The following is a 13,191-nucleotide window of genomic DNA, read 5'->3' on the forward strand; positions in this document are numbered from 1 at the left end:
ACAAATAAAAATGGAAAAGTAGGAAATCTCAATAAAAATAAAAGTTATACAAAAGAACAGCATGGAAATGATAGAACTAAAAGATACGATAATAGAAATTTTAAAAACTTGCTGGATGGGCTCAAGAGTGGAGTGCAGATAAGAGAGAATAGGATCAGTGAACTTGAGGACAGAGCAATAGAATTCATTCAATATGCACAACAGAGAGAAAATAGAACAACATAAATAAAAGGCACTTCATAGACCTGGTGGAAATAATAAAAGGCATAACATTTTTATCATTAGAGCCCCAGAAATGGAGGATAATGCAATAGGGCAGGGCTGAAAGAGTATTTGAAGAAATAACAGGTAAAAGCTCCATAAATTTGGTAAAGGATACACATCTATATATCTAAAAAGCTGAACAAATCCCAAATATAATAAATCGAAAAGAATCCATGCCAACACACATATAATTAAACTTTGCAAACTAAAGATATAAAAAAAGATTTTGAAAGTAGCCAGAGAGAAACAATACATTATGTATAAGAAAACACCGATTCAAATGACAGCAGATTTCTCATCTAAAACCGTGGAGGCCAAAAGAAAATATCATATTATTTCTGAGATGCTGGAAGAAAACAACTATCAGCCATAGATTCTACATCTGGTGAAATTATTATTCATGAATGAAGAGGAAATAAAAATATTCTCAGACAAAAGGAAACTAAAACAATTTGTGACTCGTGGATCTACTGTTAAAGAAATTTCCTCAACAGGAAGGAAATTATAAAAGAAGGAATCTGAGTTTCAGGAAGGAAGAAGGAAGAATAGACAGACCAGAAATATGTATACGTATGATAAACTATCTTTTTCTTCATGAGTTTAATAAAAAATATTTGATGATTGAAACACAAATTAAATACAATTTTACATTCAAAACAATGATACTTGAAAGTGGAGAAAATAGAGGGATCTAAATATAATTGAGTTTTCCATACTTAAAAAGGTAAAATGTTAATACCTGTAAATGTTATAAGTCACCTATGTATATTAAAATATTAAGGGTAACCATTATGAAAACTATACAAAGATATGAATTCAAAAACACTGTAAATGAGTCAGGTTAGGATCCTAAACTATCATTGAGCAATACAATCAAAACAAGATAAATAGAAACAAGATCTAAATGAAATAAACAAAAAAATAATAAAAATAATAATAAAAAATAAAAAGACATTTATATGATAATATAACAATTATCTTAAATGTAAATGGTCTGAATAGACCAAGAAAAGGACAGCTTGGTAGAATGTATAAGAAAACATAATCCAACCATAAAAACTCACTTCAAATCAATGATATTAGGTAGGATGAAAGTAAAAAAATGGAAAAAATTATTGCATATAAAAAATCAATAGCAGGAGTGTCTATATTGATATTTGATAAGGTAGATTTCAGAAAAAGAAAATCACTAGAGAAAAAGGGGGGTCATTACATAATGATAAAAGAGTGAATCCACCAGGAAGACATAATGATTCTAACTGTGAAGGCACCAAACAACAAAGCCTCAAAATATATGAAATAAAAACTGATAGAGCTGAAAAGAGGAGTAGTCAAATTCATGATTATGTCCTCTCTTGGCATGTACTCCATATGCTGTTTCAACAGTGCAATCAACCAACAGGACCTTATTGACATACATAAAACGTATCACCAAAGAACAGCAGAAGAGTTCTTGGAACATGCACCAAGATAAGCCATATCCTGGGCCTTAAGATAAATCTCAACAAATTTAAAAGAATTGAAATCATATAGATGTGTTCTTTGACTGTAACTGAATCAAACAAAAATCAATAACAGAAACACAATAGAAAAAACGTGTGGAAGTTAAACGACATACTAAACATGTGGAAGTTAAACAACATACTTCTAAATAATCCATGACTCAAAAAAGAAGTCTCAAAAGAAAAAAATATCTTGAGCTCAATTAAAATGAAAACACAGCAAAATTTATAGAATGCAGCTAAAATAGTGTTGAGAGGAAACTTTATAGCACTAATGATTGTATTAGAAATTAAGAAGTGTCTAAAATCAATAAGCTACATTTCTACTTCAAGAAATTAGAAAAAGAAGAGCAAAATAAACTCAAAGCAAGTAGAAGATAGGAAATAACAAGGAAAAGACAAGACATCAACAAAGTTGAAAGTGGGAAACCAGTAGAGAAAATCATTGAAAAAAGAAAAAGCTCGTCCTTTAAAAAATCAATAAAATGGACAAACCTCCGGTAAGACTTACAAAAATGAAAAAAAAAAATATAAGAAAGGAATCCCATATATTAGGAATGAAAAAAGGGATATCACTACAGCCATTAAATAGGTAATAAGAGAAAACTATGAACAATTTTTCCTCATAAGTTTCACAACTTAGAAGAAATGGATTAATTCCTCCAAAATCACAAACTTCCAAAACTCAACCAATGTGAAATAGGCAATCCGAATAGCTCTGTAAGCATTAAAAAATTGAGTTAAAAAGTGTAAAAGCACCTGAAAAAGAAATCTGTAAGCATTAAAAAATTGAGTTAAAAAGTGTAAAAGCACCTGAAAAAGAAATCTTTAGGCCCAGATGTTTTCACTGGAGAACTCTATGAAACATTTGAAGAAGAATTAACCTCAATTTTATACATTCTATTCTAGAAAGTAAAAGAGGAAACACTTTGGAACTCATTTTATGAGGCCAGTATTACCTTGCTACCAAAACCAAATAAATATAGTATAAAAAAGAAAACTGCAAACCAATATCTCTCATAAACTTAGATGTAAAAATCCTTAACAAAATATTATCAAACCAAATTCCACAATGTGGAAAAAAATTATACACCATGACTAGTGGATTTATTCAAAGTTTGCAAAGCTGATTCAACATTTGAAAATCAATCAGTATAATCTACCATGTCAATAAACTACAGCAGAAAAATTATAATGTACATCTATAATTAATAACAAGAATATGTAATATATAAAATATATGTATATTTTTATATCTTAGCCGCAAATAAGAAAATAAAATTTAAATTTCACATACAGTTGTGCCCTTAAACAAAAAATACTTAAAAATCTAGAAATGATATCTAAGATTTTCACACTGAAAATATTGCTGAGACTTTAAAGAAGACCCAAATAAATGGAGATAAGCATACCATGTTTATGGGTTATAAAATTAAATATTGTTAAAATGTCAGTTTACTCCAAGCTGATCTTAGATTCAACACAATCTAAATTTCGGTCATTGAATAAAAATAAAAATGGACAAAATAGCTTTTAAAATTAAATGTAGACGCAAACAACCTAGAATTGCCAAACCGATAAAAAAGAACAAGGTTGGAAGCCTCACTATTCAATAGAGAAGATTCTACATTATTACAATTATTATATTCATTATACTTCACTATAATTATTAATATAATGTGTGCTCTCTCAGGACAGGTACTATGTCTTAATCATCTGTCTTAATCATTTCTTGTCTTAACATGAGCACAAATATTTTTAGTAAAATGTGCTGAACTGGTTAAAAGATAATGAACTTTTTGTATTTGTATGATTTTAATTTGAGAAAAGAGAAAGATTGGGAATCTAAATCACTGAGCATGTGAGCAGGACTCTTTCGTGATAATATCAGAAATGTAGCCAGCTTTTTCTCTTTCCAACAGCAAGGTCCAGAATCTTGGGACTCTGGTTTCTATTTAACACATGGGGAACTTCCCTGGAGCTTATTCAGTGAGTTTGGTTTTACATCAAAGAATTACTTGGAATCCAGCTTCGTTCAATCCTAGATTTAATTATTCATGGCAAATATTGCTTGCCAATTGACATCTTTGTGTATATTGAATCTGATGATTCCAATATTCAATTGCATGTGGCTCTTCTTTCTTTAACATTATGCATCACTTAATTCTTCAGGGTGAAGCAGAGGAATCTCTTTCAACATTTAAGGCAACATCAGCCAATGGATTTTATTTCTTGCCAATTCTTGAACACTTTATTCTTAATCCACTTCTCTGTGGACTTTTATTAATAGCTTTGATAAATCCAAAAGGTCTTACACTTTCTCTTCACAGAAGTTGCAAATTGGTATTGGTCCATGTTTGAGTATTTCCAATCATTCTTCCTGCCCAAAGTTGCTTATTTGCAATGAAATTTGGTCCAGTTTAGGGTTAATTGAGATTATCCATAATGGCTTTTGAAATCATCTGTTTTTTGATTATTTATGCTCAAGAAACTTTATAGCACACTATTAAAGTCATCCCAAGTCAAAGCCTGTTTTTCCTTCAGTTATGTCATTAAGAACTTCACTAAAGCAAATATAAGGAGCTTTTTCTATCAATCATAAACAAAGGCCCTCCTATTTGATTTTCTGGGTTTCTCATGCTCAAATTTTCTGACCAAGAAGATTTAAACAGTATCAAGGAAATACAAGAAGAAGAAGAAGAAGAAGAAGAAGAAGAAGAAGAAGAAAGAAGAAGAAGAAAGAAGAAGAAGAAGGAAGAAGAAGAAGAAGAAAGAGGAGGAGGAGGTGGAGGAGGAGGGGAGGAGGAGGAGGAGGAGGAGGAGGAGGAGGAGAAGAAGAGAATAAAGAAGAAGAAGAAGAAGAAGAAGAAGAAGAAGAAGAAGAAGAAGAAGAAGAAGAAGAAGAAGAAGAAGAAGAAGAAGAAGAAGAAGAAGAAGAAGGAGTCTATCCAGATAAATCAATTCAATACTGTCTACTCTGACGGTGGTTTGTGGGACACAAACAAGGCACATGCATAAATTATCGGATTCAATCTCACAGGTAGCATCTACAGGTAGATGCTGTAGTTTATAGGTAGAATCCAAGCAGTCAATGTTTTTGAGCATCTGCAACAGCTATGTTAAGTGATATGAGGATTCCAGAAATGAAAAAACTAACGTTCCCAGACATACATATGCAAATGAAGAACGAAGTATGCAATAAAGATCAACAGAGAGGCCTGAATTAATGCTATTAGATCTGAAAAGGGAAAGAAACCTAAACTCTAGAAGATTTCATGGAGGAACATGATATTTGAACTGGGTCTTGAAGTATAGATAATAGTTCCGTAGGGAAGAAACAATATGTCAAGTTGATGAAATAGCGCATGCAAAGGCCTAAATATAACACATAAAAAGTCCTGAAAGTCAGAAAGTCAGAAAGGAGTCGAATTCATCTGTCATAGACCATGTGCATGATCTTCTGGTCAGCAAAACTTCAATACGCCAACTGTTTTACTCATAATGAAGAGATAGAAAGCGGTTGTTAGGTTTGACCAATAGTCACCTTTGTACAGAAGCCACCTAGGCATTTCTAGTTGGAAGAAGTAGATGTTCTTTTTCAAAGAATAGCTTACTCACTCAGTAGAATCCAATCTGTATGTAAAGATTTTGCTTTGCACATGTGTACTGGGCATATGTTTCCTCTCTGTTGAACTGGATTGAGGGAATTAGGGCACCATTCTATTTTGATTTAAGCAGGGTCTTATTAGGTTGGACCCAAAGGTAAAGGGCTTTCAAAAAAATGGGGTTGATACAACTTTGATGATTGGCGCTTGATACAAATATCAACTTTGAGAATCACAGCATTTTAGAGTTGGAAGAAATTTTAGTGACTGTCAAGTCTCATACCTGCATTCTGTTCAGAAGAAAATAAGCCTAATGTGGTCTAGTGACTTGTCCAAGAATGCCCAACAAGGTTGAGGAAGAACTTTATCTCAAGTTGAAATACCTTAAATTTCAATTCAGTTATTAGCCATGCTAGAAAAGAGAAGGGTGTCATGGGTAGCATCAAGTAATTTTACTTGAATTTAGAATATGATATGTAATTTTATATCGTTTATTAATTTTATATAATTTAGAAAGTAAGGTGACTTTAAATTATGTTTGGCTTAAGCTAATATTAATATTAGTTTGTAAATTCTGTTTTCACTTTTTAATGTGATCATTAAGGATGGGAAGAGAAGTACCAGGATTTACTGAGTGAAAAGTAGATGCAAATATTAACAGGTAATATTTATTGACTACTAACTATATAATAGGTCCCGTGATAAGAGTTTACATACATCATCTCAATGCTTATAACAGCCCTCTGAAGTATATAATTTTTATTTTACATTTGAGAAAATTAATGCATAGTTAATTAGCATGACCAAGATCCCATAGATAGTAGGTGGAGGAGCCAGGATATGAACCTAGGCTCCAACACATACTCTCAACTGCTAAGCTAAGTACAATGGGGGATAATAATGCCGTATCTCTCAAAGTGTTGTTATGTTCTTTTCATGAGTTAATATATGTACAGCGCCTACCTCAATATCTGGTGTTTAGTTAGTACCCAATAAATGACAAAACTATAATTGGAAGATGAAGTTACTTGCCCAGAATTGCATGTGGCCAGACTGATTGAAGAGTACCACACTTTTAACCCTTAAAATGCTGTATAGATAATCTTGACTTTACTTTCATCTTTTGTTATTGTTTTCTTAATTTTGTTTCAAAAAACTTAACCTGTTGAAATATTTCATAGGCCAATAAAAATAAAATTTAAATTTTATGTTAAACGTGTGCAAATCTAAAGTAAACGTGGATGAGCGGTTCAATCACCATGACTTGAGCATTTAAAAAAATATATGCCATACTCATGTTCACAGCATTATTCACAATAGCCAAAAGGTGTAAGCAACCCAAGTGTCCATTGACAAATCAATGGATAAGTAAAATGAGGCAAATATTATTCGGTCTATAAAAGGAAGGACTCCTGTCACATATTACAATGAGGATGAAACTTGAGAATGTTATGCTAAGTGAAATAAGCCAGTCATGAGGACAAACACTAAATTATTCAACTTAAATGAAGTACCTGGAGTAGTCAATTTCATAGAGAAAGTAAGTAGAATGGTGGTTGCCAAGGAAGGTGAGAAGTTGGGGAGTTACTATTTCATGGATATAGACTTTCAGTTCTGCAAGATGAAAAAAGTTCTGTAGATGGATGATGGTAATGGTTGTACAACAATGTGAATGTACTTAATGCCACTGACTTGTACACTTAAAAAGGTAAATTGTATGACATATTTATTTAAACTTCAATTAAAATACAAGTGTGTAGAGAAATTGAAATTTATATATTCAACCAAATGCAAAGTGCTTCAAGGTCATCACAATAAAAATGAGGTATTTTTGGAAATAGGTAGAATTCATTTCCCTTCCTACACATTGTGAAAGCTACTTAATAAAATTTTTGTTTATTTTAAATATTGAAACATTAATTGGAGCTTTCAGTATTCAGCAGTTGAACACTGGGTTTCAATAATCCTCTTCTCGGCTGCTTTTCTGATGTTCTTATTTCTAAAACCTGATTCTCCTGGGGAATGTATTACTCCCTTGTAGCAGGTGTACAGTTTTTATAACTTAAATATTCAAAAATTTGAGGCAGCTACGGGGTGGGAGGACACAGTAGGGAGAGCTGCTGTTATCTCTGGGACACCATATTAAGAATAAATTAGATTCTTCATTCCTTCTGGAAAAAGAAATAGGAACTAATATGTTTTTGAGCATCCATTAGCATCCATGGTTTGAGCAACCATGCTGGGCATTTTGTATGTGTTATTGCATTTAATTCTTAAGGGACAAAGAAAAGAGAAAATATATTGAATTATAAGAGATTGCAAGCATTTTTCTCCCCTCGTTTCTAAAGAGGAAAGAGTCTTGCTGTTGCATTAGTCAAGGAGCTACCTTTGTTGTGCAAGATCTAGGTGTTCTTAAATGAAAAGAAAATCAAACAGTGGAGAGACTCAGTTTATCACATCCTTGGCACTGTCCTATTTTGTGCCAAGTAAGTCTTTGTTTTGGGGGCTGGCCTGTGCTTCTAGGATATTTAGAGCATCCCTGGCTCCAACTCAAGAATCACAGATATACCTGTTTAAAAAGTTGAGGCTTAAAGGGGAGAGGCAAGCTAGACTAGAGAGGTGGCAGAGCGGGTATTGGGGACAAATTTGTGGTGGGGGAAGAAAAAGAAAAGAGAACTTGTCTGAGCCACTCCTACAGAGAATGAGTGAAGCCCCAAAAAGATTTTTAAAAAGTTATCCATTAAAAGTGAATTTCACCCTTTATCATTTTCTTAGAAGTTTGGATCAAGATTTGAGTTGCTCTGAATTGCACTTTTCTTTCTGATTGTTGTTTCTTTTAATGTGATTCTGTGTTGAAACTGGAGTACGTGGTAGGGATTTGCATAGAACTTATATGGGTTACATTTATAACAGTCTTTTGAATTCACATTACCCCCCATTTCTACAGATGATGCCCTGACCTCACCAAATGGTCAGACTACACATTTTACCATTCTACCTCCTCTCTTCCCTTGGCCTTCACAAAAGGGATCATGTTTGTTTTTTCCAGATTTAAAAAAGACTATTATGAAAATATATTTCCCTTTTTTCTTTTAAAGTATCATATCTTTCATTCAGAGGTAAATTTAACATCTATCATGTGATTCAGAAAGGCCAGTCTATAAGTGTCTTATTGCTGTTGCAACAAATTACCACAAATTCAGTGGCTTAACATAATACAAACTTATTATCATATAGTGCTGGGGATCGAAAATCAGTCTCAGTGGGTAAAAATCAAAGTGTCAGCAGGGCTGCATTCCTCCAAGACTCCATTGCCATGCCTTTTACAGCTTCTAGAGGTTGCACGCATCCTTGACTCATGGCCCTGATTACTTCCTTCTCTGTTACTTTCATCATATCTACTTCTCTCTTTGACCTGTCTGCCTCCCTCTCTCTTAATAAGGACACTTGTGATTACTTTGGGCCCACCTGGTTAATCCAGGACAATCCCTCCATTTCAAGATATTTAATCATATCTGCAAAGACCCTTTTGCCATTTAAAGTAACATGTTCAGAGATTCTGGGGATTAAGATGTGGACATGTTTGCGGAGGCCATTATTCTGCTCCCCGCAGCAAGGGTGTAAGAACATGTAGTATGTGTGGTCTTATTTTGATCTCATGTTTGAATTGCTTCATCATGACATGATTTTTTTCAAATGTGAAATTCTTAGGCTTAACTGACATTTAAATTTCATATTAGAAAAGCAATAAGGATCAATCAAATTATGATAATATTGATGGAGATACTTACTGACAAAATGTTAAATATAAACTCAAGTTCCTCTTTAACCTCATTCTTAGTAGCTAATTATTGGACCATCCAGAAGAATAAAACAATGGCTACAACATATCCAATGGTCTTCTTAAACCATACAACTCACCTTAGTGTTACATATGTGGAAGAAATCCTCTTTGAACAGATTCAAAAGAATCACACACCGAATACAGTGCTTGGTTTAGAGTAGTGGCCCATGAATGTTGGTTAAATGATCAAAAGACCAAAAATCACATCAGGTTTTATTAATGTTGAAACATGTTGGTGGGAGATGGGACAGAAAGCTGCTACATCATTTGTTATATATTTGGGGATAACAGGATTTGACTGGCACCACTTAACTTCTGGTGAAGTTCACAAGTTGGGTACATTAGTGTCAATGGCATTTCGTTTCACCTCTTGTTAATATGCTCAGACCAGTTTCTTTGAGGCCTCTTCTCTTTGTTCACTTTTGTATTGTGCTTAGTACAGTGAAATCTCATATGCTTCAATACTTGCTTTTTCTGGAAGTTCGGTCATGGGCTAGAGAGAGAGTATAGTGTATGATATTTGGCACTCAGACAGGTGGGGTGTTCTAATTTAAATTTCATTTCTGCCACTTGCTGAGAAGCCTGTTTCCTCACCTGAAAGGCATGATGATAGTGCCTCTTGAATCATACGTTTGTTGTGAGGATTCAAGGACAATGATTTGAAATGCAGAGTCAGTACCTGGCACACAGCGACCACTTAGTAAATGGGAGCTAATATTTGTTTGATGGAATTATTAGCTATTAATCAATAAGGCTGTAAAATGGGCCTTCTGGCACTTTCCTGTGTCCATGACTTTTTTGAGATTTTTTTTTTTTTTAAGAACGTATTTATTAAAAGGATATTTATGTCTCATCAACTTTTGAGAAGTGGTAAGTATAAATAGATAAGAGAATGAATATGAGAAAAATACTAGCAAACACAACAAAGGAAGAGACTTTGTTTGCTTCTCACCCTTTGCCCAAGACTGATGGGTAAGGGTGGAATGAATACAACACTCCAATTGTGTTTGTTGAGCTCTTATTATACGCAGTGCTTGTCAGTGACACGTGGGAGATACAAGATGTGCAAATGTAGATCATGTTGCTCTATATCTATGCGATTTACCAGTCAGCCCTTATGTGCTTTATAAGCATTATCTCTAATCATCATAACAACACCGCAATTTCGGCATTTCTCCCCATTTCATAGGAGAGGAAATGGAGATGGTTCTGGGAGCTTACAGCTAAATGTAGTGTGAGAGCAGGCCTGCTCTGACTGATTTATATGACCCACTTCCTGTCCACTCTGTGTGTCTGTTTCCTACTTAGTATCCTTAAGGAGAACACAAGTTGTAGAGAGAATATCTATGCATATAAACAAAAGCTGTAATACTAAGCAATATAAAATGGGCACAAACTATGGGGTACAGATAATATGGTGGCCCGGGACATGTATGGTAGGGGACTTGGAATACTCGTGAAAATTGAAGTCTGATCTGAATCTTAAAAGCAGGTTGCCATCAGAGACGCCAATGAAATGAGTAGGATTTTCCTACTCATTTATCTAATTGTTCTAAGCAAAAAAGGAATGAGAGGAGGCTTAAGGAAAGGAGGACTAAAGATATAATTTCTATGCTTCCTCTTTGATTGGTAGTTGTACAAGGTTTTGAATTCTAGTTGTGTATTTGCTTAAGAATTGCCAAAACGACTGTGACTGCATCATTTAAGTAAAAGAGAGCAATAGGCAGACTATGATTAAAAAGGTATTGAAGTTGGCCTTATGTTTTTTAACCTCTCAAAAAGAAGGCTTTGAAAATGTGGAGTGAGTGATGAAAATAAAAACAGGAATGTAAAATGGTGCAGCTGATATAGAATAGTTTGGTGGTTTCTCAATAAGTTAAACATTGAATTACCACATGATTCAGCAATCCCACTCCTAGGTATATACCCAAAAGAATTGAAAACAGGTTTCGCAACCAAAATTTGTACATGAACTTTCATAGCTGCACTATTCTCAATAGCCAAAAGGTAAAAATAACCCAAAGTCCATCAAATGATGAATAGATAAACAAAATGTGGTATATTCATGCAGTGGATATAATTCAGCCATAAAAAGGAATGAAGTATTGATACATGCTACAATATGGATGGACTTCAAAAACATTATGAATGAATGAAGCCAGATGCAAAATGCTGCTCATCATATGATTCCATTTATATGAAATGTCCATAACAGGCAAATCCATAGAGACAGAAAGCAGATTAATGGTTGCCAGGGAATGGAGGGAGGACTGTGGGAGAAGTAAATGCTTGATGTGTGTATTATTTCCTTTTGAGGTGATGAAATATTTTTGAACTATATAGAAGTAGTGATTGTACAACATTATGAATGTACTAAATGCTACTGAATTGTATACTTTAAAATGATTAAAATGGTGAATTTTGTGATATTTTACCACAATAAAAAAAGAACCATGGGATGATTCGAAGGTCTTTCTTCTAAAATTTAGCAGACATGAATGTGAAGGGAGTATGGAAATATTTGCATATGCATCAGGTAGAACTTGGGGTCATAAGCTAAAAAAATTAGAAGTTAAAAATTTCAGGAAAATGCCCTTAGTGTTCCTTCAAATTATTTTTTTCTGTTAAAGTCAAATAAAATTAAAGTATTTCTATCCATCTATCTAATCTATTTATCAAACAGTTTGTTTATATAGCTAACTTTCTCTCAGTACACACATGGGAAAATTTCCATAATAATGTTTATCTGCTATAAATAATAGTAATTCTGGACTATGGAACTTGAGGTGATTTAAATAAATTTCCTTTTTACTTTTCTGCATTGTTTGGATTCCTTATAATGAATATATATCACTTTTACAAACACCATTATGTGATTTTTCTTGATTCAACAAACTAACAACAAGCAAACATAGAATATGAAGACAAGTAAGCCAAGATGTAATGGCAATTAATTCTGGGGTAAATACAGTTCACTGTTCTTTCTTTTTTTGGGGTACTTTCTGAATTCTCAAAGTAATATTTTTAAAGTTCATAAAACTTAGGCAACCATTAAGAAAGTTGCCCAATGTCACAAGGCTGCTAAGGCTGCAGCTGGAGGAGGTTCAAATTCAGATTTGTTTGACTCCAAAACTCAATTCTCATCTTTGAGTTAACCTTACCATAAGTAATATGGTTTTATTTTTCAAAAATTAAACCTAAATATATTTTTCCCCGGCTTCTACTACTGACTGAGTCCTACATCTGTCCTTCAAAATGCCAAGACTGCAGAGGAGGATATTGTCTGTGCTACATCTTAGGAACATGAAGAACTTGCTCCATTTCCAAAAAATTATCCACCTACTACCAAAATGCCCAGAGATGGAGCATCTGCTGTGTACAGGGCATAAATAAGAGGCGTTGTTCAGAGAATCTGAGTCTGAATTTGTTGCAAATTAAAATATACCCAGTAGCCCACTTCAGAGGGGGCTTTGTGGTAATGAGACATTCATTTGTTTATTTATCCATTTACCCACTGTTTATTGAGTTCCCGGGAACTATAAATGTTGATCCCTGATTGTCATTAATGTTCTTCTTAAGACATTTTTGTTTGCAAGAAATAGAAACCAACTAAAACTAAGAAAAAAGGTAAACTTTACACCAAATACTGGGTGATTTTACAGGATTCAAAGAGAGCTATCCATCTGAACTTATAGGCACAACATGGCACCAGGGATGGGATTTGGTGGTCTAAAGCAAATGCTCTGAAGATACATTGTCTGAGTTTGAATTTTTGCTCTAACAGGAGGAGCCCTTTGATTTTGGACAATTTATTTCACCATTCAATGTGCTTATCTGTTAAATAGGTATAGTAACTGTAGCCTCTTCTTTGGTGGTTCTGAGCATTAGGCAGTAAGGTATGTAAGGAAGTTATCACAGGGCCTGCTATTTAGTAAGGACTCAATAACTGCCCATTCTTTAATTCTTTTTACTATTA

The sequence above is a fragment of the Pteropus medius genome, unplaced genomic scaffold (genome assembly GCF_902729225.1).
Source record: "Pteropus medius unplaced genomic scaffold, Ma_sr-lr_union100, whole genome shotgun sequence".
Classification (NCBI taxonomy): domain Eukaryota; kingdom Metazoa; phylum Chordata; class Mammalia; order Chiroptera; family Pteropodidae; genus Pteropus; species Pteropus medius.